General features: G+C 37.2%; 1 protein-coding gene and 1 long non-coding RNA gene across 3 annotated transcripts in view; both read left to right on the top strand.

Moving 5' to 3' along the window:
• Positions 1 to 22,697, top strand: part of RBFOX1 (RNA binding fox-1 homolog 1) — a 1,419,204-nt gene that overhangs the window by 253,222 nt on the left and 1,143,285 nt on the right. The gene's annotated exons all lie outside the window — the stretch shown is intronic.
• LOC135315120 (uncharacterized) lies at positions 980 to 2,507 on the top strand. The gene is made up of 2 exons (XR_010374565.1): positions 980 to 1,173; positions 2,351 to 2,507. It is a non-coding gene; the product is annotated as an uncharacterized LOC135315120 (long non-coding RNA).

Raw genomic sequence — 22,697 nt, 5'->3', positions numbered from 1 at the left:
GGAATAATCTCCCCAGGGAAGTGGTTGACTTGGCCACGTTGGACACCTTCAAGAGTTGGCTGGACAGGTGCTGGGCCATCTTGTCTAGACTGTGCTCTACCTAGAAAGGTTGAACTATAGATGATCCCTGTGGTCCCCTGTGGTTCTCACTGTAACTTCACCTTGTAAGCACTTCAGGGTGATGAAGTTACTTTGGTTTTGGGATTTGGCACAATTGGGTTTTGATTCTTGATTTAAAATTTGGATTCTTTCAGGGTCTTATTTATGAGGATATACATTTACTCATTTTAAGGATTGTTTCATCCTGGCTTATTCATTCTTCTCTTCACTTACTGAATCTCATAGGTGCTGAGTTTTGAATATCTCCAAGGATGGGTATCCTACAGTCTCTGTGGGCCTCTCTTCCAGTGTTTGACTATCTTTCTGATTAAATTTGTTTTTGTTCTATCTAGTCAGAAGCTTCTGTATTCCAGGCTGGGTCTGTTGCTTCTTGTATTGTCACTGTATGCCTGTAAGAAGAGCCTCTTTCTTTCCTGTGCACTGACATTAGGTAGCTGAAGGCAGCCATATTTCCTAGTGGCCTCCTTTTCTCAAGGCTGAACAAACCCAGTTCTCTCAGTCACTCCTGAGTCCTCAGTGCTACAGTCCCTGACCATCTTCATGGCCTCTGCTGGTATTGCTCTGCTATGTCAATGTCCATCTTCTACTGGGAAGCCCCAAACTGGACACAGGTGTGGTTTCACAAGTGTTGAACATAGGGGAAGGATCACTTCCCTCAACCTGCAGGCCACGGCATTGTTAATACAGCTTAAAGTGCCCTTCTTCTAACAATCATGAAAATGCTGAAGTTTACTCTTCTTTGTAAGTATCAAGCAGCTGGGTCTCTTATGCACAGCCATAGTTCCTTGAGTCATATGATACTTTTCTTTTTTTATCTTTCTTCACTGAGACAGTTTCTAGTCCTAGTAGTTGTTGAGATGTGGTCCCTAGAGCTCAGAAAATGGAGGTCAACTAAAGGCAATCTTTAATCTAACATATATCACTTTCAAGCTACTTGTAACCCCTATGGAAATGTTTGAGGCATGGCTTCGGATCATTTCTAGGCTTTGGATGTATTCTTTTATGTGATGTCTGAGGTTTGTGCCTGACTATCAGATGCTGACAAGACACAGTGTAAGTACTTCTTGATATTGTGAGTGGGTGCTCTTCCTTTTGCTGACTGTTAAGGCAAAACATTAAGTAAACTTCATGTTCAGAAATGTCTTTCACCAAAACAATTCTGTTCCCCCAGACTGGATTTTAAGTGGAGCTATCTGTTAAAACCTCCATTTTTCTATCCTCAGTGTTGCCCTTATTTGTAGGTAAGGATGCTCAAATAAGCTAAAGCAGGAAGGTAAAAAATAAAAAGTAACCAGTTCAGTGCTCTGTGTCCCAGGGTTTTTTTCCAGTATCTCATCAACACACACAAAAAAGTGATTATTTCTGGAAAGTGTATATGCCTGTATGTGTATGTATGTAAACTAGTTTCCTATTACTATCTTGTACATGGGGAATTGGATGTGGGTTAGGCTCTGAAAGCCTAATTTTGTGTTCTTTCAAACATTGTTCTAGCAGCACAGAAAATATTTCAGCAATGTGTTAATATGGGCTTTAGGCCCTATTGTGTATTTTTTTGCAGTAAAAGAACAAAGCTACTTGAAGAGAAGTAATCCTTAGGTAGGGACTGAAAAAGGTGATTTGATGTGATGCAATGATGATATTCTGTATTTGATTCTTTTTGATGAGTTGTGTTAAATGAATACTTACTAGCTCAGAAAAATGCATTGATACCAATAGCAATATATAGAGGTGTTCTGCTTTTAACAAAATCCAAATTTATGTTATTGATTTTTTGGTAAGTGTCAAGTTGCTATAGGAAACACAGAAATATTCCAAGCTGGTTCAATTATGAATAATTAATGTCAAAACTTTCTTTAGTTACAAATGTGGGAGCTTTGAGCTAATTCACTTTTATTTTCAGTGCACTACATGTAGTTTATCAATGTTGTTTACACGCATAGTATGTAAGTACACAGGTTATACAACTATTGTTGATGTTCAGGTGCAGTGTATCAAAACAATACAAGAAAAAACCTGAATGGCAGAATTCTGTCGATTACATTATTTACAAACTCATGCCAAGAAATGCTTGTAGCTGCTAAATAGGAAATGTTAGCACTATTTCTCTGTTCTCTCCCTGTCAAGCAGCAGCTTGACGAAAAACAAAAAAGTATCTGGAAACAAAAGAAGGTATTCTTGATACCTCCTCAGCAATCTTTAGTCTCCATTTTTCATGCTTGTTTTTTTATAGGAATTTTCGCTCAAACACTGATTTGATGGACTGCAGCCCAGATGACCCCTGCTAACTTATAGCCACACAGAAACTCTCAAGACACGATTTTCATTATAACCAGCAGAACACTTGGCTGTGCTTGTTAAACCACAGTAAATATTTTTTTACAATCCTGTCTTTTGTCTCTGGTTCTTTATTTAAAACTCAAACCTAGCTGCTCACCATCTCCTGAGGCAGAGATGTAGCATGGTAGATCTGAGTTGCTTGCTTTATAGAGAGAGAAGCCTAGGAGCAGATACTTCATCATCTTGACAGCCCAGCGTTCACTGGTTCCACATAGAACAGAGCTGAAAGGGAGCAAAATTAAGCCACTATTTTGCAAGTGCAGAGTTGAAAAAATACAGTTTCCTGCAATTGAGTGTGGAGTAATTAATTCTAGTGGAGAGAAATCAATTCACTTTCGAGTTTCAGGAATGATTTTTAAGTGTGAAAAAAGGATGTTAATCACCACAGTAATGATATTAGGAAAACCGTATTTAGTGCTGCTAGCTGCTTGAATAAACAATAATGCACAATGTTTATCTCTCAATCCATCATTCAGTTGCTTTCAGTGTCCCTTTCTCTCTCATTTTCCACAGTGTGATATTTTTGTGTTTTGAAACAGGCTTTCGCTCCTTTCAACATGAACATTTAAAGTATGCCAAATGCAAAATCAACTCCTAATGTCAGTCAGCCTACTAAATATCTAACTTTCAGAGTAGAATGGTCCTGTATTGTTTTCTAAAAGCCTTTAAAAATACACTTTAAGGTAGCTAAGGTTTGCATACTGGTTAGTTTTACAGCATAAACACTTAACTCTGTTATGCTTATATTTGTTCCTAGTGTAAATTGAGAGTATTTCCCCAAAGAGACCCTAAAGTCTTTCCATACATTAGAACACATCAGAATGAAGATTTTGAGCTGAGGAAGTTTATGGAAAGACAAAATAGGTACAAGTTATCTCCTTTAGCAAGACGTTAAAGTGAATGAGAGAGAGAGAGAGAAAAAAAAAAAAAAAACAACAAAAAAACCCACAAACCAACCAAAAACCCCCCACCAAACCCAGATTTGAAAATATGAAACCAAAAATAGTTGTCTGCTAAAACTGATAAATTGGTAGTAATGAAACCAAGTTCAATTTTGATTTCTAGGGTAGGATTAATATAGTTGTATGGCAAAATATAGTTTCCAATTCTCTGGAAAAATAAGCTGTCAGTGAATTGGCAACATGTTACACAGTGAAGACAGTTACTGTTAACCATTTTAAACAGTGTATTGTCCAGTTGTAAACCTGCCATCCACATATGTATCAGCCTTTGTTTCCTTTAACAGTTCTTTTTTTTCTTTTCCTCTTTATTTAAAGTTCTAAGCAGGGGGGCTGTAAGCAAGATGGATCTCTAGCAAAGTATATTAAATTGTGCAATATAAGGAAATAATTAGTTGGCATTTCTTTTCAAAATGCCTGGAGGTCTTCAGACATTAATTTGGCAAATACCTAAAGCCTGAATAATATTTCTGCAAGAACTTTAAAAGCCCAGGAAACACAATAGCAAAATCTGGACCATTAAAATAATTAACTCAATGTTTTAGTGTTTAAACAGTAACAGAGCTAAGGTAGGACTAAAATTCTAGTATAATTCTGAAGTATGTATGTCCCGTTCCCCTTTATAGACTCATGCAGGTGCTAATCAATCATGTTATTTTGTAGGACCTTAGAAAGTTTAAAGGTTAGTTAGTTGGTGGAAGTGCTCAGGGTGATTATTTCTAGTTTGCTTATTCTGCACTTTTTAAAAAATAAAACAATAACATTTTATGCCCAGTAAGCTCTATTACTCCTCATTTGTTTGCAATGCTTCACTTCACATGCAGGTGCCAGGTACCTGGGTTATTATTCATTTTTGAAAAATGCTTAGCACTGTTCCTTCCATTAGCTTCTGCAACAAATAGACTCTGATTAATCATACTCAGCCATTGCACCTTCCAGAACTGAGGCTGCAAGGGGAATGTGCCACAACAATCGGACAACCATTATAATGCTAATGCTGCTCATGGTGTTTATGCAGTCCGAGTAATAGTCTTCCGGTTAGGAGTCTGGGGAGGGGGGTGGCTGTCTTTTGGGTATTATGGATGTATTTCTCCTTAGGAAAGTTGGTTATATTTAACGTCTTATTTTTAAGTGGGTGTTATGATTAAAACAACCAAATTTTTTAATAAAAGGACTTCTATGTTTGTTATCTATGATTTAGAGCATATTTATTAAATCAGAGAACGTTATGTGTATTGTAGCTTATTAAACATAATACAGTTTATTAGATCTTATATTAACAGTCTTCAGATCATGTAACTCACCCTGTAGATGTCTCCTCTTTAAGCATATGAAAACAAGCAGTGATGGTTAGTGACAACAATTGCTAAACTGAGATTCTAACTATTAATTTCTACTCAGCGCTTGTCAGGCCACACCTGGAGTACTGGGTACAGTTCTGGTCCCTGCTGTAGAAAAAGGATGTGGACAGGCTGGAAGGGGTCCAGAGAAGGGCCACCAAGATGATCAGAGGACTGGGAAGCTGCCATACGAGGACAGGCTGGGAGAACTGGGTTTGTTCAGCCTTGAGAAAAGGAGGCGCAGAGGGGATCTCATCACTGTGTACCAGTACTTAAGGGGTAGCTACAAAGAAGATGGAGGTTCCCTTTTTACAAGGAGTCACATGGAGAGGACAAGGGGGAAGGGACACAAGTTGCTCTTGGGGAGATTCCGACTGGACATGAGAAGAAAATTTTTCACAGTGAGGACAGTCGCCATTGGAATAATCTCCCCAGGGAAGTGGTTGATTTGGCCACATTGGACACTTTCAAGAGTCGGCTGGACAGGGTGCTGGGCCATCTTGTCTAGGCTGCGCTCTACCTAGAAAGGTTGAACTATAGATGATCCCTGAGGTCCCTTCCAACCTGCGATTCTGTAATTTTAATCTCTCTTTCTCTTTACCACCTTACATAAATATGCATTTACCTCTCTGCAGATCAAGGCAAGTAATCAGGCATGGGTGAGCAGGAAATGTGTTGAGTGCTCTAAGGAGAAGAATTAGAAGCTTTTAGATTGAGGCACAGCTGGAGATCTTTTCTGAGTAAAATGCTTATGTGGGAATATGGTAGGTAAATAGCTGGGCCACTTAGGCATGAGCATAAGTCACAAAGGGCTGTGTGAAAAGACTTACTGGCACAGGAGCCTGGGGAACAGATTTCTGTAAGCAGTTCTCTTCCTTGCATCATGAGTTTGAAGAAGGAGAGCATATAGCTCTCACGGAGACAAGAAAAGCATGAAAGGTAGATGAGTTGGAAACTGTGAGATTCTAGGATAACACAAATAGTGAAAAAAGACCTTTTAAGTTGCTTGGCTTTTGTGTTTGAGTGTCTTAGTTGTCTGAGAAGGTTGTAGCTATAAGAATTTTATGTCCAGACATAGGGACCAAAATGCAGGAGCATGATTCTTTTCCTAACTAAAAGTGAGACCAGTCATATCTGTTTTTTCCAAAAGTTCCTCAAGAGAGACACACTTGTCTTGCTGTCATGGGTAATAAAATAGTTTGTGTCAGCACCCATTTTAACAGCTGTTTCTCTGTGAGTTCTCACTAGTTCACTTGCTTGCTAAGGAATGCTAAGAAATCGTCTTTCCTAGGATATGACAGTAAGAGATGAGAGAACAAAAGCCCTTGGATATTGAGGATCAGCTAGGCAGAAAAGGAAATGCCTTGGATTCAGGTATAATAGAGGTGAGCGCCAATGGCCACTGAACCACTCATGGAGGCTCTGTTCTGGATTTGTAGGCTCACTTAGAAGTTTGCTTCTTCATTGCTGAGTTAGCTGTCACTGTTGGTCTGTGAACTGACCTAGGCAATTTCTGTTCTTTATCTCCTATGCAGCAGTGAGGGAATCTTACTCTGAGGTCCTTGTCTCTTAAGCTATCCCATTTTGTGAGTTCAATCAAGCCATATTTTGTGGAACATCTGTTAGCTCAAAGAGGAAAAAACTGGGATGGAAAAATTAAGTCTTGTATTGTAGAAAAGGGAGCTTACATATTCACTTTGAAAAAGTAGGATGGTGTCATGGGTTAAGGACTGGCCTGAGATGCAGTACAGTTTCTGATTCTTTTTTCAGACTTTCCACGTGATATTGAGAAAGTTACATGACCTCTCAGACCATGTGCTCACTGCAGTGATCTGGGAATAGCATTATATTCTTCACCAGAGCAGCAGCTGGGAGTCTCTCCTATAAAGGTTGCCTTGCAGACTCTCAACCAAAGGGATAAAAATGATCCTACCAACCTGCATCAAGCAGTCTAGTTTGAAACCAAAAATTAGGAACTGTGTGTGTTATGAGAATAAATCAATACCTGTGATAGATGTAGATGCTCCAGTGCTGGGGTTGAAGCCAGGGCCTGGGCAGGTTATGAATATTAGACAATACAATTTCTTTATTTAGCAAGGCAGCTGTTGCTGTAGGGAGAAGTTTTGAGGCCTTTTTTAGCATTCTTGAGGAAAAGGTTTGCAGGTGCTGTTTGTGCCTGTACAGCATGACCTCCTAATGTAAAAGCACCTGTTGTTAAATCTTCAGTGCTGAATTCATTAGACCTCATTAGTAGGGTGGAAAGCTTCAAAGAAAATCAGGTTTAATTGTCTCCATATTTTCAAATGCTGAGGAAGGTAATGCTTTAAACCTCATTCCTTCATTAAAGCTCTTACAGTAATTATACAAGGCTTGTTGGTCAGTGCCTTATGCTAACATAGAAGTTCAGGAGTGATGACAGTTTAAAATGGAGCAAGACCAGAACCTAAGAACAATATCTTATTGCACAATAGAATATTGTAGACTTTGTATTAACCTCATTTCTTACTTAATTTCAGTTATGCTACTCTTCCTAAAACCTCAAAGCAAAAGACTTTACTCCTGGTGTGGTTTATATCGTTATTGTGACTAGGCACACAAGTGAAAGAAGCAGCCTCGCAGGATGAGTGGGTATCCATGGTAAGGTTTTGGTGACAGGGGCTGAGGGGAGGCCTCTGGGAAGAGACCAGGCTGCCCCATGCCAGGCACAGAGAGTTCCAGTCAATTCCTTATTTAAGAAAGGGCAAAACCCTGCCTAGGGAGTGAGGAGCAAGAAAGGGAAAATAACATGTGAGAACCAGCCCTGTGAGCACCCAGGTGAAAGCAGGAGGAGGGGAAGGAGGTGCTGCAGGAGCAGAGATTCCTCTGATGCAAGGGCAACCATGGTGGAGCAGCTATCCACATGGGAGTCTATGGAGAACCCTATGCCAGGGCAGGTGGATATTACCTGAAGAAAACTGAAGCCCCTGGAGAGCCCATGATGGAGCAGGTCCTCCTGACAGGAATGGCTTCCCATGGAGAGGAGCCCATGCTGGAGGAGGTTTATCCTGAAGGACTGCAGTGTTTGGGAAGGAGCCACACTGGAGCACTGAGAAGTGAGGAGCAAGGCGTGGCAGAGAGGAGTTGTTATGGACTGACCACAACCCTCCATTGTCCTTATAGGATCTCTCTCTTTGCTGTAGGGTTGAGTTCTATATCCCTCTTTAATGTGTTGTTACACATTTTCTGTTTTTAAAAGTAGTGGTTTGGCTTATTCTTTTATTCTCATTAGAAAAAATAATGCAGATGAAATCTTCCCCTGCAAGAAATAATCATTGGATAAACTGATGTGTAGATAGCAACAGAATCTCATTTAGCCTCTTGTACTTTCAAAGTCTGGATTTCTACAGTCACATCTATGACCGTCTCATCTGTGGGTAGATACTAATTGCTGTTTTTATGAAAACATCTGGCAGGAAGTGACATCTGTACCAGCAGCTGGCAGTCAGGAGGGAAAAAAAACCAAACCACAGTAGAAGAGGTTGAAAAAAGGTGAGGATGGGTGGGTGATGAATTGTGAGTTATAATTATTTGCAATGTTTTCGTGAACTGGGCATGATCCCATTACAAATGGTTGTTATTCTAATCATTTTATTAATTATTTATTGGGCAATGCAGAAATTTTGGTCTTTAATTCTAAAGCAGTTCTACCATTTTATGGTGTACTTCTATGATGTACTATGGAAGATGTGAAGAAAAGCAAATGTAGAATTTTCAAACCTGACTCCTGTGAGGGAGCAGACCTTCGTTTAGATCCCCTGATATATCTGGCCTAATTTCTAATAGGGATGCCTCAAAATCCATTAAAAAAGCTTGTTTTAATGTCTGTAGGTGAAAATTCAATAGGGTCCTGTCCTGAAGTGCTGGCTAACAGCCTTGCAGCAGCTCAGGCTGTTGGCTGAAGCCTCTCTATAGTCTTTGTGAGATGGAATGTGTTGAACTGAGTCACTTGCAACCAGACGGTAGAGGTAGTGATCTGTACTTACTAATGGTTGTGGTCCTCCTTATTTCATTTGATGATGAACTTATTCAATTAGGGGAAGAATCTTAATGAGGAGTTTCCTATAGTTTTATTTTTTCCAAGTGGAAGTTAGGAGCTATAGTTAATTTGTCTCCCAGTTTATGGTACTGAGTTCTTGAATGCATTTCTTTCTGGCTCTCAAGGTAGTCAAGCCACAGAACACTTGAGGATTAACAGTCTCATGTCATGAATAGAGTCCCAGGCTACTACTGCCCTTGTGATTAGCCGTGAAGAACCATAATTCCTATGGCAGCACGGACTTCAATAGTGTTGAACATAGATGAAATGATCCCTATGAACAAAATTGCTTCTCTCTGGGCTTTTTAGAAATAGATACTTTCAAAAGGATGTATTAAATGGATAATTCTTAAAAGCCCTATTCTTCCCCAAAGTGCAGTTGTTATGAGAGCAGAAAGTGTTTAACTGTCATGTCACACAATGGAGCCTTCTGAAGCAAACACTGGTGAACGTGATGACAGTTCAGACCTGACCATCAGCCTGTATTATCATAACTGACACTTGCATAAAACATTGGATCTAAAATAAAAATGAAATAATGGCTCCCATGTCTAAGAGGCATATTTGTCCTGAAGTGCACAGTGATTTATACTTAAACAATATCATAGTTACAGTTTAGGTTTTTACAAGTATATTTTGTGTCATTACATAATTTTCATAGCATTTTGACTTTTCCCCCCTCTTTTTGTCTGTCAGATTGTGGGGCAAACTTGTATTCAAGTCTCTGCTGTGTTCAGAACTAATACGGCTTTTTCTGTGTTCATTACTTTTTACGTACACAATACAGAGAATATGCTCAAAATAACTATTTGAGCATAAACAGATAAAGCAAGCATTTGTAAATTGTTACAAATTATCTCTTGAGGTATAAAGAATGCCAGCAAGGGTGTATGAGACTGAGATGAACAGGGTATATCTAGAAAGATGATGATACAGGGTAACAGTGTATAGTAGGAGAGATACCAAGCTGATCATACGGGTTGCTGCACCTGAAGCACAGGCAAATGAAAAGAGAATTGCAACTAGCATTCTGAAACAAAAGAAGCAGTTTAAGATGCAATCTGCAAATGCATGAAGTACAGTAGGTAAGAAATTGGAGGAGCTGAGCAAAGCTGCACCGTGAACATGACTTTGTACAACAAATACTGGTTTTAACACATACATCAGGCTCAATACACACTTACCGAAAGAACTGTAAGTAACTTCCCTACATTTCTGGAATGCCACTGTATGTTAAAAGTACATGTTTCTCTGCATGTCATTTGTATTAGTATTTTAAAGGTTAGTCTATATCTATATAAAAAGCTATATGGTACATTTTTAGCTTACAAATGAGATTCTGAGTTAGGGCAGTGTTCATCTGAAGGACCATATTTTTCCTGCTTTGTTGCTTTCTGCTGGTGATTTCCAAGGATGTTTGCAGTGTCCCTGAGAAAAGGTGCTAGTTACTGTGCCATGATTACTGTTTTGGGAAATCTTCTGTTAATCTGACAGCTAGGATAGACATTTTAACTACAGATTTATATCTATTTACTGAGAAAAAGATCTGGCCTTCTAAATCCTAATCTTTAATTGGAAATAAGCATGATTTTTCTTCCATGAAGCCAAAAAGTTAAAAATAAGCTCAGATATGCACTGATCTGTACTGGAATCCTTTTGTGTTACCTGGTAGTGCTATCTTTTATGATTTGGGTCAGTGTCTTGGTAATCTCCTGCAGGTCCATATATTCCTTCTCCCTTGATTGTTCCTTTTATTCCTCATGGATCCTTGAAAAAGTATGCCTTTTTATCCTATTGTTTCTTTTCTGTTTCTTCTCCAGTATCAGTTTACCTGATGGAGATGCTTATGGTATTATTTTAGTGAAAAAACTTTTTGCCTTCTCCATGTAACTGTATGTCTTCTTCCTGGAGCTAGAACAGGTTTGCTTGTAGACCAGTCTAATCCAAGCAGCCCCCTTATTGTGGAAGGAATCTGTGGCCTGTGAATTTCTAACATTTCTTCTCTCTACAACTAGTACTGTAATATTGAGAAACAATAGTTTTCTCTGAAAATTGTAACCTTCTCTTATTACTCTTATTTATTTTCATTTGACAGCGAAATACTCTCCTGAAGAATTGTTGCATTCCTAGAATTGTTCCTTATTTTACTGAATCACTCTCCTCTTGTAAAACTTTTGTCCAGGTTAGAATTTCAAACCCTTCCACATTATATTCTTTCCCTTAGTTTTGTAGCTTTTCCCTAGGTATCGAGGACACCTTGTAATCATATGTCATCTGTTGGCTAAGGACATTTCCCAACCCAACGCTGAAAACATTGTCCACTCAGCTACAGGTACTTTGCATGTACACAGCTACAGTCTGTTTTGTTAAAAGGCAACAAATGACAAAAGGTTAACCAAAGCCTATACTACTTATACCTTTGGATAAATATATTAAAAATCCTGCTGGAATAAGTGAAATGAATAAAGTTAGAAAGAACTATTAGAGGCAAGAAGAAAATGAAAACAGAAGACCACAGAAAAGCAGAAAGGCAAAAGAAACAGATGCTGAAACAGTGATGGTTTATTATTGTTGTTGTTAATAGTTTGTTTCATTACTGGTACTATTTACTTCTTTTCTTAATTTGGTGTTTCACTGCCTTGAAGTCCTTTAGCTGATAAATCCTGGGAGACAGAGTCTGGTCTCTGTCTCACAACCAAAAAAAGAATGAATGCTTTTGAATTATAAATATTTTCTCCAGAACCCAACGAAAATATATATTCTCGTCTCTGCCATTGTGTCTGTCATTCTTGTTGTGATCTAGTCACCAAAAAGGTCTTAAGGGACAGTCTGTCTCGGCCATGCAGAAGTGCATCTCCTATAGCACATCGAAAAGAATAAGAAAAGAGAGAAACTGCTGTCAGCTGCACTGAGTTTTTCAGAAGAATTTGCAGAAAAGGGACTGGGGATGTGGCGATATCAAGAGAGAAGTATAAGGGTAAAACTTGTCATGAGGTGAAAGGGATAAGACAGATCATTAGAACTGCCACATGTTCAAGCCTGTCAAAGTTTTACAACAGAAATATTCAAGCAGTGCCGATGTTTCTAGGAATGTATTGATACCAAAGCACAGAACTTGATGGGGTTAATAAAGAAATTTTTGTGACGCTTTTCCTGACAAAAGCATTTCTCAAACCAAACACCACGAAACACAGGGCAATCACAGGATTATGGCCTCTTCCAAGCTCTTTGCAGACTTTGATGAAGGTGACATTGCAGACAAAAAATAAAAGACACTTCTGACATGCACAGGCTTTTGGTCTTTGAATAATGTACTGACTGAATGACCTTGTGATAAAAGGAAAGCATTCAAAACAAAATCTGTAAATGGATCCTCTGCTTGATAGTTGTAAGGTTGTGAATAAAGCAGTTACTAGGATTAAGTGTATATGGCACTCTTCTACTTCCTTATATGATTTGAAAGTGAAGCAAAAAGACATATTTAGAATTTTTTGTGAAGACATTTTAACAAAAAAATAACAATTTGCAGAACTTGAAGCAATGAACAATAGAGAGCGTGCCACAGTAATGCTCCTAACTCGGAACATTTTAAAGAAAAGTTTTGAAGTTGTGAAAGCATCCACTCTACATATTTTCAAACTGGCATCTTCTCCCTCAAGCTGATTTAATAATTCAATTTTGAAATTTCAGTTCAACTTATATTTAAGGTTTTTTTAAGGTATATTTAAGTCCAATGCATATCCAAACTATTTAACAAAGCATAGAGATTGTCAGTTTAAGTCAAATTCACTGCATTGAAAATTTTGACATTTTACTGAAATTCAGTAGGCAAACACGTTTTGGTATCTATAACATTTTCATGGGCTGGGAAAAAACCACCATATTTTCTGCCTAATCTACAGAAGAACAGATTTTGCAATCAATCAGACATACATTAGTTTCACTGAATAGTGCTGCAGAACAGACTCCAACAGTTGCATGCATTTCTGAATGTCATTTGTAAGCTATGCTAATCTTTTTTTTGTTTTGTTGGTTCTCATGGAAGTGAGACATTTGAAATAGCCTACAGAGTTAGAAACAGAAGATACTGAGATTTCCATACAGACTTCCATCATCCAACATTTAAACTAAATTCTCTAAGTCTCTATTTAAATGCTTTACAGTCCTTTCCAGTTCACTGTAGGTAGAAATTTATTTAACTCTTTAGATCATCAGTTCAAAGAGATAGACATAAAAGTTTTATTAAATTTCTTTTACTGGGAGATCTGTGACCATGGATCTAGCATCGAAGAACCATCCAATGTAGAAAAGAAACACAAATAGTTAAGTGTATCATATACACGTTTTTGTATGTTGACAGCGACTGTCAATGTAATTTGTATGTATTGTACTTCAAATATTTTTGATCAATATATAGGATATGTACAGTAAAGTCACTGCTATGTTGTTTTTTAGTTTAGTTTAAAGCTGTCAAAACCAATATTCTAAATTTTGGATCTGCAACTTAGAGGTGTTGGTATCTGGCCTGCTGGAAGTCTGTGTGGGAAATTAAACCCAACTTTTGTTGATTTCCAATTGGTCTTGGCCACCTCAAGTTAAGATAGTTTTCCACATCCAAATTTCAGCAAAGAGATTCTGTTTAATCCAGCCTTGGGGATGGGCAAACAAAACCATCACAGGTTTGTACGATGCTTTGAGTTCATCTTCAATGTCACATTTTTGGCCTGTTTGTGAGGCCAGTTCAATACAGTATTTATAAATAAAACACTTTTCAGATCACCTCTAATAATCCATTTACTTTTCACATGATCCTTCGTGTTTCCTTTCTGTCATTTTGTTCACCAACTGCATCAAAAACACTATTTCAAAATGGAAGGTAGAAATGCAAGTTTAGAATTTCTCAAATGAAATTAATTTTGAATGAATTAATTTTTTTTATATCTTGCCACACAATCCTTGGCCGTTTCCTTACAGATATTCTTCAGCACAGCACTATGTAGAAATAAATATCAGCTCTGCTCATAAATGAAGCGTGGAGAGATGTCATCTCGGTTTTGATGTTGCTTTTGAATATGCTGATTCTGGAGTTAGTTTGGGACACCCTGGAGATCTGTGATCTCTAGTGCAGATTAGCGATGTGCCCTTATTGAACCAACATGAACCAAATACATAACTTTATGAATTTTCCTGGTCTTAGATCTACACTAAAATGAAAAGAAAGGAAAAGAAAAATTTGGTTATCAGGATTAATCAGGGACTAACACAAAAAAGTGTGCGGCATTGTATCTTCATTAGGCCATTTTTGTCTTCCTCTTTTGGAAGGTTCTTTCACTTGCAAATTTCAAAGCAAGATGACAAGGAGAGCCAGTAATGTACTTCAGCTACTGCAGCACTGAAATTCAAAGGCAAGGACACAGGAGGAGGAAGATTATCATCTTATTAGCGTAGGAGGATAAAGATTATCAGACTGCAATGATCCATTATTTATAGGGATGCTGTCCTTTCCTGTACACTTTACTTGAGGCATTTAATATATTTGTGCGAGAGATTAACACTGATGTTATTTTCTTTAATGCCTGTTTTTAGTTTATGCTATGCAGGTTGGCATTCAGGAAATTCAGCCAGAGGAGAAAAGCAATAGTATTAGTTAGGAATGTCAGTCATGGGTGTTACAAAATTCAAAATTGCCCGGTTTCCAGTGCATTTTTGTGGTAGCTATAATGGACTGTGGAAACAAGCTGTTCTTTGTTCCCTCTAAAGAAATGCAGAGTTTGATGAACTTGTTTTCAGCGTGTTAATGCAAATCCTAGTGAATGGAACGCTGTTTCTAGAGTAAACTTTGGATTTTTTACATTTTGCTTTTGTCTTTAAGGATCTGATGCTACAACTAAATCATCAATAGCAGCACTTGCCTCTTTCAATGCTGTTCATCACAGGATCTCTGCTTCTTAAATTATCCTTACTTTGTAAATGAGTATTTCGGTGTAATAAAGCAAAAAGAATTTAATGGGGTTTATCTGAGTCATCAATAGAGATGGATATTGGAATTGGGTTCCACCTCAGTATTGCTTTTTTTGCCAGACAGTCAGAAAACAAAGTTGCATGATGCTGAATTTCTGAGGAATGGTTTTTGATCTAGTCTGCAGGCTCTGTAAGGCACATAGAATAAAATCTACACAAACCATACTTCTGCTCAAGATGCTTATATTTGCTCTACAAGAACTTCCTCTCCACTGGAAAATTAATTTTCTTCCATAAATTGAAAAAGTTAAAAACCACTAGGAAGGAAAGATGGTACTCTGACACTGTTAGCAAGCTTTGCTGAAAGTACTCAACTATTTGCAAGGTTGGGCTTTGAGCCTGAAACATAAGAAAAGGGCATTTTATTAATAGCAAGTCCATTTAAAATTTATTGTAATTATTTTTAATCAAGAAAAGTCTTTACAAAGTTATGCAAATCATAAGCAGTCTAAGGGTTTCTCTTGCAAAAGGAAAACACCAGGCTTGATCTATATTTGCACTTGAGTAATGCATTAAAAATCAATTAAATCCATTTGAATAATTGAGGTAAATTAGTGGTAGTGAACTGGGTTGTCCTGACCAAGGATGTAATTAACTTCAAACTAGGTAATTGTAAAATAATGAGAAACAATGTATGCACTCCATCTTGTAAACATTTTATTTAAGAATTGTTGGGAGCTGAAATAAAAAAGGTTAGATTAGAATCAGTTCTGGGAACATTTGGAAAATAACCTAGAGAATGGTCCTGTTATAAGAGAGCAGTCTCTTTCTTTCATTTTCCATGTCATGAAACTGGAAAGAAAATATTTTATCGTTGTGTTCACAGAGTTTCACTACAGTCCTTCTTTAGGACTTTGCTGAAGTCCTGGTGTAACTTCTCACCTTAAGGATTTAATTCTGATGCTGTTGACATGAACAGCCAAAATTCCGTCTGCATGGAACCTGCTGGCTGCGTGGGATGGAGTGGGACACCTACAGCACAGGGTAGATGATAGATGGTTTAGCAGAAATATGCATCCACCTACACAGAGAAGGGCTACCATAACCGAGTGCTCCAGGGCTGACTTTGATATAGATGAAACACGGCTTAAACCACAGTTTTTGTTCCAGATTTGTATTTCCAGTATAGCTGTTAAGTTTCTGAGGTTTTACTGGTATGAAGCTGTTCAGAAATAATCAGATAGTTTAATATCAAAAGGGACATAAATAACTTAGATTGCTTGAGGCTATTTCTACAGTTTTATTTTAAAATACCTTTAGTGTATATTTGTCTGTAAAGCTTCAAATGATTAAAATGCTCTGCTTTAAAATATTGAACAAATGTTTTAATATAAAACTTGCAAGTCCTCGCTCAAGTAACTTGGGAAGATTTTCTTACTGGCAGGCAAGCAAAAATTAAATATAGGAATGTGCTTAGAACTTCTAGATTTTTTTTGAGAGCTTTATAAACTCACTTAAGGGTAAGATAAAAGTGCTGACATCTATCACTGGAATGGAATGGAGAGACTTAAACTTTGGGAAGAATTGCCGTGACTGTCAGTTATAATGTAAAAGTGGATGAACAGAAATCTCTGCAAATCTAACTCTTCTACTATGTGGACGAAATCCCTGAAAACAGGAAAAGTAAATGCTTATGAACTCAGATTATGGAAAAGACTGCAGTGCCACTTAGCTGAAATGTTTATTGCTGAAGTCTTTATTTTAGTACTAATGCTTAAAAGCCAATACAAATTTAATCTTTTCATAGCCTTAGCATTTTGTGATTCAGAATGAGTGATGTTATGAGTAATGGTAATTCTGCTGATTGCACAGAACTGAGTACGAAATACTTTAATCAATTAATATGTTACTGCAATATTTAAAGAGAAACTGCTAGGTTTTCAGGCCCTGGTTAGTTTTACACTTCAGTTGCTTTGTTTTTATTTGTTTTTATTTTATTTTTAAATCAAGGGAAATTATTTTGTATTTGAGTGGAAATACTCTAAATATTCTTTAAAGTTAAATCACTGAAGGGAGAGGAATGATGGAACACTGCATAGACAGTATCGTGCTTGTGAAATAAGGAACAGCTTCAGACAGAATGCAGAAAACAATGAATGCAGGACACCTCAACAGTAAAGCAGCATTCTGTTCACTTTATTCAAGCAAATGGACTGAATTAAGCTGTGATACATAGCTAGAAAGGTGTTACTGGTATGGTGTCCAGTGAGGACCAGTGTACAGTGTTTCCAGGCAGGTGCAATATAAATGCTGGAAGGCAGGTTTAAACTCTGAGGTTCGCTCTGGACTTCCATCTCCTCTGGGTTTGTGTAGTTCTTTTCCACTGTCTAAGAGCTTTGAAAAATCAAAATGGCTGGACAAGTCCTGAAAATGATGAAAAATATCTTTTAGCTTTGATTAGCTCAAGTTTTATAATAGTGAGATAGTTTTACGTGTTGTTAAAAGTATCACGACTGAACCTGATGTTCCATTACTAAAAAGGACTTGTGGATGATATAGGGTGCAGACAAAAAAAACCCACACAGTTTGCAGAAGCACATCTGACTGCACAGGCGTCTTGTTTATTTCAGAGTCGTAACAATGCAGCATTACACTTATAAAAGATACAGCTCATTGCAAAATATGATTCTGTTCAGGGCATTATTTATTTCAGCCTCAGTGCCCCTGCCCAAACCTTAGCCATTCAATTTGCAACAGCAGTAAGACTGGTCATCACAGCATTTAAACTAGAAATAAATGTGTTGGGATGTGCAGGCAGATAGAAAGAGAAATATGTGTAGGAAATATTAAATTAGAACAAGAGGAATGGTGACAGCCAGCTCTGCTAGTATTCATGGTGGACTTGTGATACAGTAGTGGATCAAATCTAAGTACTTTAAATGAAGACAATTGGCATTGGTCAAAACACAGCTGTCTTAATCCTAGTCAAACCCATCCTTTAAGCCAAATAATAAGAAAAACAATAAACACTGAGGGCAGAATAGATGTATAAACATAAACATGAAAATTGTTTTGCAGTATCACAAAACAGCAAATGCAATGGTTTTGGAAGTATGGGAGAGATTGCCAAGCCTGTACAACAGTTCCATCTGCCAGATTTATGATTAATTACATCTGCTGTGAGAATGGGATGCGGACACTTTTTCTTTCCCACTGTTGTTTAGTAAACTCAACAGATAAAAATGCATGTAGGTTCTTAGGACAATAAAATTCCCTTTGGTAACAGTGAAATAAGTGGATTTTACAGTAGGCTGTATAATCCTCTATTTGTAGAAATGCGATGTAAGGAAGTAATCACATAGCACTAATGTTATGAAGATGAGCTCTTGGCATTTGCTGAACAGTATGGCTAAAACATCTTTTTTCAGGCTAATCTCTGAAGCAGTGTGAACAAAGTAATCAGATTGAGATGAAAAAGTTTAAGTGGATCATCAATATCACAGAAAAGGTTTTGAGAACACTTCAAAAGATGAAAGAAGGGTATATCTTCTACTTCAGTTTTTAATCTTAGTTGATTCTATTGTGCTTGTCTGAAAAATGACCCATTATTTTTCTCAAGAAGAATTCCCAAGTGAAACAAAAGGTGTGTGCTAAAACACTATCATCAAATGCAGTAGCCAATTTTTTGGGGCTGATATAAACTGGAAATTAATTTGGTTACAAAAATTTGTGATAAAATGCTGTTTTAATGAGAAAGTATCGATTTCAGTGGTGAAAAAAGAGTATTTTTGCCACAAGCAAAACATCATACTGATTCTTAGTGATAATTTTACTACTTACATTGAAGAAATACAGTTTTACAACAGTGATGAAAGCTATATATACAGCCATTGTAAAAATACAGATTGAAAATTAAGAGTAAAAAGTAAAATGTATTTTAGAAATACACAAAACCAGGAAATAGGCTTTTCCTCCTAATAGGATCAAAAGATAAAGAATACATCTTTGAAAATAATTGCCTTGGTAAATTGCTTCAGTTTTGATCACGACAGAAAGAGGGCCTAAGAAATCTCCAGTAAAGTTACTACTTCTGATACATTTTCACCCCTGGTTTAATTTATTCAGTGGTAGAGATGAATGTGACTTCAATCTTTCCCTAAGATTACCTAATGTAATAATCTATACACTTCGGGTTTCTTTGAGTGAGTTAAATCCAAAGCCTTTGAAATCAGCGACTGCCTTCAGCTGGCTCTGGGTCAGATCTTGAGGTGACTCTTGCAAATGTTTGACCGATATGACTTTTCCATGACTGAGATTGCAGTGGAATGTTGCCATAAATTTGATGATTTTTGAATAGAGAGATAAATTTAAGTAGGCTGTGCTTCAAGATGAGTTCACTCATTATCTGAACGGGTAAGAGCATGGGCAGCTTCATCCACGCTTTTCTGAATTACTGAAATGCATTTGGTGCCATTGATTTGCAGAGGTAGAGGGATGGAAGAATCCTGGGTTTTTTCATTTTCATCTAGATTTTATTTTCCTGCTTTGGCAGTCAAAACAAGTTTCAGAGTTTGATTTTCAAGCATCATGGAAAAAATTTACCTGAAAGTTTTATAACTTATCTAAGAGAAACTTTTTTGTTAAATTCTCTTTAAAGCCATGGTACTTGGTTACCATATGTTAACCTATGTTAAAATACAAAATTAAAAAGCCGTCTTTCTGTCAGCTGCTTCCCAACTTGCTATTCTACCCCAATGGTGTATCGCTTATTTCCCCTAATGCTGGTAAACTGGTAGACTCATATGCTTTGGGCTCATCTACAAACATTACTTTATTCCCCAGCTGAGTACAAGAATCTAGGAATGTTTCCCCCATTCCTTCCCAAAGCATTTGCAAGCTTTCAACTTCATCTCTGAATTTTGTCTCCTGGTGCAAAAACTTTGGAGAACAGCAATGTACTATGACATGAATAAGCCTCGAGGAGTAATGATTAGTGTTTGAAGATAATTGTATTTTAGGTTAGGCCTTCAGGTGCTAATTCCTAGCTGTAACACAGTGAGGCAGGGAATAAATTCAGTGATCTGCGACTTCCCTCTGAGAATGCTATGCCTCCAGCTTTCTCACAGTGAAAGATATGGTTTTGCTTGAGTGTTATTTATATATGCTTAACTTTCTTAGTCTTACCTGAGAACAGAATTCCTTTTGAGGAAATGAGAGGTAGGATGATGGTGCTGTTTCATCCACCTATATGCATGTGATTCATTTCAGTGAAATGCCTAGTGCTGTGTTTGTAGAATTAGTTACGGTTTCAGTAGCTTGTATGGCAAAGGAAAACCAAATGATTAGGATTTCTTTCTAATTCTTTTGTTTAGTCTCTTGCTACAGATTCAGTTCATGTCCTCATTTCCTCATTTCTGTATTTAATATTTAATGTTCAGGTGAACACTACAAATTAATTATTTTCTCTTGGCTGTCATGGACTACAGAATTGTATTTTTTTGGTCTTCTACAGAATCTCCTTATAATCAGGTATTCCATTGTAAACTCCCAGTAGTGTCCGGGAATTTGGTACAGTTCTATAGTTTGGATGTGTTGCAAAACCAACTTTTTTTATAAGTTTCTTTTTTCTCTTATATTACCACAAGGCATTTGAATCTAATTATCATACCTTGATTTCTTATTGCATTTCTAAATCAGTATTTACAAGTATTTGTTGTCATATACAGTAATTAATCGATCTGAAAGAAAAGTAAGTTGCAATTTAGAAAAACTCTATGTGTATCTTGCATTACAGAAATGGTTACTATCATGGCAAATCCATTTTAGGAAACACACAACCATGCAGAAATCTATGCAGGGAAGAGCAAAAAGAATTAGTCAAGGCCTGCAAACACATGAGACAACAGAAAAGATGCAGGTATTATAAAAATGAGAATAGTTTAGCCTTTAAATATCTTAATTAAGGATGCAATATGCTCTCTGTTATTTGACATTTAAATATGGATGCCTTCTGCATAGTATGTGGCAAAACTCCGAAGTTCTTTGTCATGCATAAGGCTGAGTTAGTAGGTTTATGAAGTATATGGCTCTGACTTAAATTTTATGAATCAAAACTTGACCCATATGCCAAAAAACCTCCAGGTTACAAGGGAGTAAAAATTAAATTATGCAAATTTTTATTTTGTAAATTTGAGTTATACTGATATCCCCCACTCATCAATTTGTAGGCGTGATTGGTGATTCTTTCTGTACATTACTGCTCACTACATTTAGTGGGGTATTTGTATCTGACTTGTGGCTGGTATAGATCCTTCCTCTCTGGCTATTTACAATAGCTCAACAGTCAACCAGCATCACCTGCAGTAATATCAGGTATTCTTTATGGAGTAAATGGGACAGAATCAGTAAGAACTTCTTTTACATTAAGCCTTTTTAGAATTATATAAAAATTCATAAAGCCTTTAAGAATAGCTTTTAAGAACACAAATTGAAATTAGTATTAATGTAATGTAATAAGCCCTGTTTGTGTTAGCTTTTTTAATTACACTTTTTTGAAAGTAGGAGTTTATAGCAAGCTTATAGCTTGTTTTGTGCAGTCTGTTTCCCAGGAATGAGGAGGGACTGGGTGGCAGGGCACTGGCTCACAAGAGCGGGGTGGTGCAGTCCTTGGGAAGCTGCATATGACCGGCCTACTGTGACTTTGAAGTATCAGGTTGGACAGGGCCTTGAGCAACCTGATCTAGCGGAAGATGTTCCTGCCCAGACCAGATGATTTTTAAAGTACCATTCTAGGCTAAAACATTCTATAATCACTGTTCTCATATTTCTTAATTATTTGATGCTTTTTTTAAGAAATCTCTACATCCCAGGCCTTAGGATATATGTAATATTCCACTTGAAATGATATTCTCATAAAAAGAGGTGGTTTAAGTGCTAGTTTGCAAAAGTAAAAGTAAAAAAAACGAATATGGAACTTAATGAATATAAGGTCTGTTACATGTTCGCTCACATTTGTGAAACTCCACTCATATCACTGGATGAATGATCAGGGTTTATAAACCGGTATGGAACAGATAATGAGATCTTTCTGCACCTTGAGACACAGCCTAGTAATGTATGAGAATTATTGCTCTTCCTTTCTGCAAAGGTCATGTGCAGTGGGAAGTGACTGAAAGATGGAGAGGTGACTAGTAATGAAATCAAAACCTGAAAAAGCATAGTAAAAAAAAAGGAAAAAAAAAAGTTCCACTGTTTAAGAACAGGTTAGAAAATGTGATGGAATTTAAACTTCTCTATCCAGAAGGATTTTTTCTGTCTTCCCTTGAGGTCATTAATTAGCTTGGTCCCTTGTCTCTTGAACATACTTGCTGCTAGTCATGCCTTCAGGAGTAGGAAAACTATGCTAAAGCACAATGGTTGCAAAAGAAGGGGAGCATAATAAAGTACATACTATTGTGAAAAAAAGTCTCTGTATTTTCTTGGGTGTGCATGCATGTATGTATGAATGCAGCTGTTGAGATGATTCCTGCCATGTAACCAAAATGGTATGCTTCACATTTATCAGTTTGTAAGACTGATGGCATTTTTGACACCTGTTTCCTCACTTTGTATTTCTCAACACAAGACAAAGAAAATAAAAGACAAGTCAGGAATGTTAACTAACCTGAAATGAGGTTGTAACGAGGTGGGTGTTGGTCTCTTCTCCCAGGTCACTAGTGCTAGAACGAGATGAAACAGCTTCAAGCTGTGTCAGGGGAGGTCTAGTTTGGATATTAGGAAAAATTTCTGTACTGAAAGAGTGGTCAGGCATTGGAACAGGCTGCCCAGAGAGGTGGTGGAGTCACCATCCCTGGAGGTGTTAAAAAAACGTGTAGCTGTGGCACTTTAGGATATGGTTTAGGAGGT

Source organism: Phalacrocorax carbo, chromosome 10 (assembly GCF_963921805.1).
Source record: "Phalacrocorax carbo chromosome 10, bPhaCar2.1, whole genome shotgun sequence".
Classification (NCBI taxonomy): Eukaryota; Metazoa; Chordata; class Aves; order Suliformes; family Phalacrocoracidae; genus Phalacrocorax; species Phalacrocorax carbo.
The sequence above is the reverse complement of the archived record's forward strand: the minus strand, read 5'-3'. Positions and strand labels throughout refer to the sequence as shown.